The sequence below is a fragment of the Brassica oleracea genome, chromosome C6 (assembly GCF_000695525.1).
Source record: "Brassica oleracea var. oleracea cultivar TO1000 chromosome C6, BOL, whole genome shotgun sequence".
Lineage (NCBI taxonomy): Eukaryota > Viridiplantae > Streptophyta > Magnoliopsida > Brassicales > Brassicaceae > Brassica > Brassica oleracea.
In genome coordinates, this window is record NC_027753.1 from 20,324,263 (window position 1) to 20,331,470 (window position 7,208).

Consider the following 7,208-nt stretch of genomic DNA (forward strand, 5'->3'; position numbering starts at 1 on the left):
GAAAGATCAACACTTTATTAAGTGGTTGAAAAATCGGGTATTAACTTAAACTCTTTTTCATACATGATATGTATTTCAACGTTCTCTTTATTTTTGCAGGTTGATTATGACGACGACGATGCAGATTATCCTAAGTGGTTACACGAAGTAATTCAATCTCCACTTGTAAAGGTCACCACATCACAGATGTATTTCACACGAGGCTATACTTTTCATACATATGACTATGGTAGACAGCGGGCGACCAGTAACTATGGAATATGTGTGAAAGGGAAAACAGATTTCTACGGGATCTTGACGGAGATTATTGAAGTCGAAATTCCAGGGATAAAATTCATCCTCTTCAAATGTGAATGGTTCGACTCCGTCGTCAACAGAGGTGTTCGGTTTAACAAATTCGGTGTACTTGATGTCAACGGTGGACGAAGGTACAACAAATTCGAACCTTTCATCTTAACTTCACAAGCAGACCAAGTTAGATTCCTTCCATACCCTCGGAAGAGAGATTCGGGTATAAATTGGTTAGCCGTGACCAAAGTTACACCTCGAGGACGAATCATCAGTGGAGAAAAATCACCATTGCAAGAAGAACAGATAAATGAAGTCGAGGAACCTGAACAAGAAATTGATGGCATCCTTCTCATTGATCCGTATAATCACGAGTTCGAAGATCTTCCCAACGATGCCACGGACGAAGCTGTTGAAGACAAGTTTAATGAACATGATGGTGTTTCTAGTGATGACAAGAATGTCGATGTATCCGATTGATGTTTTTGATTTTCTGTAAGGTAATGGGAGTTTGTTTTAGAAATAAGATATATTGAGATTATAAGTTAAGGAATTGTGGTTTTAGAATTTGGAGTTTGGAATGGAAAGAATATATTGAGGTTAAAGAATAGATTGAGGTTAAAGGGAAGATGGGTTTGGGGTTTGGAATATATGAAGTAGAAGATAAGGAAGATGGGGTTTGGGGGTTTGGGGGTTTGGGTTTCGGATTTTAGGGATTTAAACATAATCCTCATTATTTCCTCGTATACTAACGAGGAACATACGACAAATCCTAAAAATAAAGAACGCAGGACTCGTTAATTCTACGTAAGCAGAAATCGTCGTAAACAACTCGTAAGCTAAAGAAGAAATAACGACGAAATAAAAAAAATAAAGAACGCAGTGCTCGTTAATTCCACGTAAGAAGAAATCGTCGTAAATACCTCGTAATCGAAAAACACGGTCCTTGCTAATTACTCGTAGAATAAAAACTAGAAAAAAAAGAAGAAGAGAAGAAAGATACTGGAATCACATGTGGCGAGACCTACGTAAGTCTAGCCCACATGTGTTCCAATATCTTCTTCTCCTCTTTTTTTTTAAAAAATCTTTCTAATTTGAAAAGCAAACTGGTGAGTAATTAGTGTGTGATTTGTGAGTTTGTGTATGATTTGAGAAGGAAACTTGTGGTTATTTATAGAAAAGCGGGCCTCTCTAATTCCTCGTAAAGGAATGACTCGTTAATTCCATGTAAGGCAAAATCGTCGTAAAGACCTCGTAACCGGAAAACGCGGGCCTCACTATTTTCTCGTATTGTAAAATGCAGGCCGTTGTAATTCCTCGTAACTTTATGAGGAAATTACGTGGACATGTAATCTCTTATATATACTCCCGAGCGCTCACTCTTTATTTCGTCTCAAATTCCTCTCCACTTCCTCTCTATTTCGTAGCAATGGTAAGTCTCTCTAATTCCTCTCTAATTTGATTAGTTTAGGATATATTAGGTGGTTAGTGTATGGAATTTTGATAGGTTTACGGATTTTATGTTAATTAGTGTTGATTTAGTGGTTAGTGTAGGAAATTTAGATAGGTTTATAGAATTTGTTAATTACTGTTGATGTTAATTTTAAAAATTTAATTTTTTTTCCAGGTTCGAAAGAACAGGCTTACTCCCCACTACAGAGAGATGTTCGGTGAGCCTGATAGTCGTTTAGACCCATCTTCTTCAGCTCCCGATTCTTCTTCAGCTCTCGGTTCTTCGGGTCAGGAGACTGTCCCCGAGACTCACTCTTCTCAGAGAGTGTCTCGGTTGCTTTCTTCTAGAGGTGTCAAATGGTCAGGCCGTCCAATGGTAACCCGTGTCCATATATAAAATGGGCCTAATATGGATAAACCCATTTTTTCCATGGATTTTGATTGGGCATAATTCGGGAAACCATTTAAAAAATGGTCATTATCGGGTTTGGGCTTTATGGTCACGGGCCGTCCAATGAACAAAAAATCTAGGGTTTCAATACGAAATTAATTTGGGAAAAAAAGTGATTCTCTCTCTCCCGAAGGCGATTCTCTTCGAGATTTCGAAGGCGATTCCCTCTCCGTCGCCGTCCCTCTCTGTCTCGTCCGTCGCCGTCCCTCTTCGTCTCGTCCGTCGCCGTCCTTCTCCGTCTTGTCCGTCGCCGTCTCCGACCGTCTCCCTCTCTCGTCTGGTATGATAGGTTTCGTTTGAGTTTTTGATTCAACTTATTTGAGATGGGTTTGATGGGTCTGCTTCTGATCTACATTTGAGATGGGTTTTCAGGTTCCTCTGCCTCGCTTCTTCTTCCTCTCCTGCTCTCAGCTCCAACGCTTGACTGAACAAAAGAGCTCTCTGTTTGTCGATCTGTTCTTCTGCATCATTAGACTCTAAACTTCTCACTAGACTGTAAGGTTCTCAATGACATTATCCTTGTTTGTTTGGTCTCAATTTGCAATATGATTTGATTGCTTCTGATCTAAGACTGATATGTTCTGTTGTCTGATCGATGATTCGTGAATGGTTCTATCAATCCTGAAGCCAATTTCTCTGTTTCTCCATTACTCGATACAAACACCTCGCATCTGTTAAACACACCAACTGAATGATTTAACTACTCTTGTTCTTACTAAGACTGAATGATTTAACTACTCTTGTTCTTACTAAAACTGAATGATTTTTCTTGTTTCAGGATGGATAACGAAGATACATTGAACTTGAACGATGAAGACTACATGAGTGGGGACGAGCTAATGGATCAGAACTCAGATGGAGATGATGATGAAGCCATAGCTGTGGAGGATTCTCTCATGAGCACAGCTGAAAACTGCGTCAAAAGAGGAGGTAAACGCAGAACTTCTAAATGTTGGAAGCACTTTAGTATAATAGGAGATAAGTATCCGGATGGTTCAAATGACGTCCAATGCAAATTCTGCAAGCGCAACTACCAGTTAAACCTGCGTAGGAGTGGAACCACTGGTCTTTTGCGTCATATGAAAGTCTGTAGCTTGAATCATGTCCCTGGCACACCTGGTACTGGTAGGAACATAGACCAGATTGTCTTCCGTGAGATGATTGCAGTAGTCTTGATTGAACACAACTTGCCTTACTCCTTTGTTGAGTATCGAAGAATCAGGGAAGCATGACATAATTTGAATCCAACTGTCGAGGTGCAGAAATACAACTGCTAGCGACTGCTGAAGATATATGAGAGGGAGAAGCTGAAACTCAGACAGAAGCTAAAAGAGATTCCAGGAAGGATTTGCTTGACGACAGACTTGTGGAGAGCTCTTACGGTTGAAGGGTATCTGTGTTTGATGGCGCATTACATAGATAGTGATTGGAGTCTGACGTCGAGGATTCTTGACTTATGCGCATTTCCTCCTCCTCATACTGGTTGTGCCATAGCGATGAAGATAATGGAGTTGCTGAAAGAATGGGAGCTGGAGAAGAAAGTCTTCACAATCACCGTGGACAATGCGTCATCAAATGATAACATGCAGTCCATTCTCAAGAGGCAGCTACGAAGGGAACTGGTCTGCAGTGGAGAATTCTTCCACGTAAGGTGTGTCGCTCACATCTTGAACTTGATAGTTCAAGATGGCCTGAGTGTGATGGTTGGATCGTTGGAGAAAATAAGAGATAGTGTAAAGTTTGTCCAAGTGACAGAATCTAGAGAGAAGCTCTTTCAAAGCTGTGTGGACATGGTGGTTATTGATCCTAAAGATAAAGATAAAGGATTGGTTATGGATGTATCAACAAGATGGAACTCCACTCATCTTATGCTAGACAGGGCCATCATTTACAGAGAAACCTTCCGCCATATGTCTGAAATTGAGGCTGCATATCAGATCTGTCCAACTGAAGTGGAGTGGGATAGAGCAGTGTTCATCCGCGATTTCTTGACGAATCTGATTTCTGGCTCTTCGTATCCAACAGCTAACGTGTATTTCATGCAAGTGTGGAGTATCGAGAGCTGGCTGAAAGTGAATCAGTTTAATGATGATGAAGTCATTAGTGAGATGGTGGCTTCAATGAAGCCTAAGTTTAGTAAGTACTGGGAGGAGTATTCTGACATTTTAGCCATTGCTGATGTTCTGATCCAAGACTCAAGTTGCCTTTCCTGGAATACTGCTTCACAACGTTAGATGCAACCACATGTAAGCTGAATATGGATCACATTAAGAAGAAGATAAAGAAGCTCTTTGATGTTTACAAGAAAAAACACAAAGAAAAACATGGCTGGAACTTCAAGATCAAAGCCTGCACATCCCACTTTACCAGGATATGATGTAAGCTTTTTACTTACTGTTTTTATTAAAGTCTGAATGTTGAATCAATTTCCTTCTTTTTGCTTCATTAAGGTCTGATAGTTGCGTCCTTTCGGTTTTGCAGGGGTTTTGCGCTTTCATATCACAGAATGCTGGTGGTAGTGCCACTATTTGGAAATTGCCTTGGATAAGTACGTAGAAGAACCGGTTATAGACATTATGACCTTCCCGAGTTTGAATGTTCTCTCCTATTGGAGAGACAATGCCAATCGCTTTAAAGAGCTCTCAGCAATGGCGTGTGATGTTCTGAGCATTCCTATCACCACGGTGGCTTCAGAGTCTTCATTCAGCATTGGAAGCCGAGTTCTGAACAAGTATAGAAGCTCTCTTCTCCCTTCCAATGTTCGAGCACTGATTTGTGCAAGAAATTGGCTAAGGGGATTTGAGTCCTTAGACAGTAAGTTCCTTGATCATTTGAATTTGGTTATCTTTCTACTTGAAATTGATAATCGAATTTTCTTAGGTGATGAAGTGGATTTTGAACCCTTAGAGGAAGTTGGAGAAGAAGTTTAGTAAACAAGTCAAGTCTGAGACTCTGAGTTTATGTGTAAGTGTGACATTTTTCTCTCTTAGATGTCTGATCATAAGTGTGACGTTTTTCTCTCTTAGATGTCAGACTTTGATGTTAGTTTATGTACTAGTTTGAGTACCATTTGCTAGGTTGTAGAGTTGAAACCGAAATGGGTTTTTAGACTAGTGTAGACTAGTGTGTTTAAGGAAAGCGTGAGAATGGGTTCATGGCTATCTGTATAATTGCTTAATGCTTAGTGAGTTTGTGCTGCTGATTTTTTATGATACTCATTATTATAATAAATCACTTGTTTTGTAGGGTTTATGGATTTGGTGGAAGATGGAGGAAAACTTATGTATGCAATTATGTATGGAGTTATGTGTATTGCTTTCTATGAACTTATGTGTATTGCTTTCTATGAACTTATGTATGCAATTATGTATGGAGTTATGATGTTTTGAACTTATGTATGAAATTATGTTATTTATGTGGTATTTGAAATTTATATATTGTTGTACTTGTGGATTTATAAATGAATTTTAATCTCATGAACTTGTATTTGTATTTATAGATCTATAGATTGAAATTCAAAATTTTCATAAATGGTCATTAATGGGTCTCATGGCAGCCCATATAAATATGGGTTTTGATGGAATGGTTCTTAATAGACATTGTCCTTGATGGACATGGTCAATTTTTGTCCACAAACTATATATGACAAACGGATATGGGCTAATGGACATGGACTTTCTCATCTGACAGCTCTACCTTCTTCTAGTGCACCTCATGTGCCTCTTGCGATGGCTCCTCCGACGATGCCTCCTCCTGTGCCTCCTACGATGGCTCCTCTGATGCCCGCCGAGATTCATCCCGAATTGATGGTGCCTCCGAGTGCTCCTTACTCACAGTACACTGTCGAGGACCTTCTCTGTCAGCCAGGCAGAGAAGGTTTACCAGTCATAGACCCCGACCGACCGGACGGAACTTTGTGGTATGTTACATTAATTTTTTTTTCAATTTTTTTCAATTCTTTTAAAACATTAATAAATAATTTATACTTTAAATTTGTTTTTCAGGTTTGGGGTTGACAATTGTCTTGCATCAGACGTAGCCGACACGATAAAAGATTACTTCTCCATGCCACATCCAAACTGCAAAAGGACGCCGATCTACGTCAGAAAGACGTGGTTCAAAATTTACGCTGTAAGTTACTTTTAATTAATTATATGTACTTTTATTTTTTCATGATTTATATATATATATTTTTTAACTAATTATTGATTTAATTTTTTTTTTGCAGCAAAAATATCATTGGTCCATGGGGGTCACTGAGAGGGTGAGGAAACAGTTTTACGCGAAGGCGAAAGTTCGCTTGTTTGACACGGTCTCCAACTGGAAGAGTGACTGGATCGTGAAAGGATATGAGCGTGGTAAACCCGCTGAGCTCACCACAGATATGTGGGATGGCCTCATCTGTTATTGGCGGGATCCTGAGTCCATCAGAATCGCCTAGTCTTGCTCTGCCTCCCGTAACACGGTAGATGAGCACGGCCACAGGCCGATGCTTCACTCTACGGGCCAAAAACCCCACGCCGGTGTCCGTTTGGAAATGATAATTAAATATTTATTTAATTAAAATTTTAATATATATATATATATATATATATATGTATATTCTAACTTTCTTAAATGTTTTTAGGCCAAAGAGACGGGACAAGTCACGTCTCTTATGCAACTTTACGAGAGGACCCACAAGAATAAGGTGGGCCAATTTCTAGATGGAAAGTCCGAGCAAATCTTCAACGACTTGGTTGCTCAGGTTGACGACCGCCAGACTCAGCTGACCCAGCAGTCCGCCGACGGATTACCCGTCACCTTATCCACACATGAAGTGGATAAGATTTACGAGGAGGTAAATTTTTTAAAATTTTAATTTTTTTTATTATTCATTTAATTTAACTTTAAATTTTTATTAAGAATATTTATTTTTTTTGTTTTTAAGGTTGTCCCTAAGAAAAAGGGACGTACGTTGGGGATTGGTTCCGTCAACGATGTTCCGAGAGCGACATCGTCTTATGGTCAGACACGG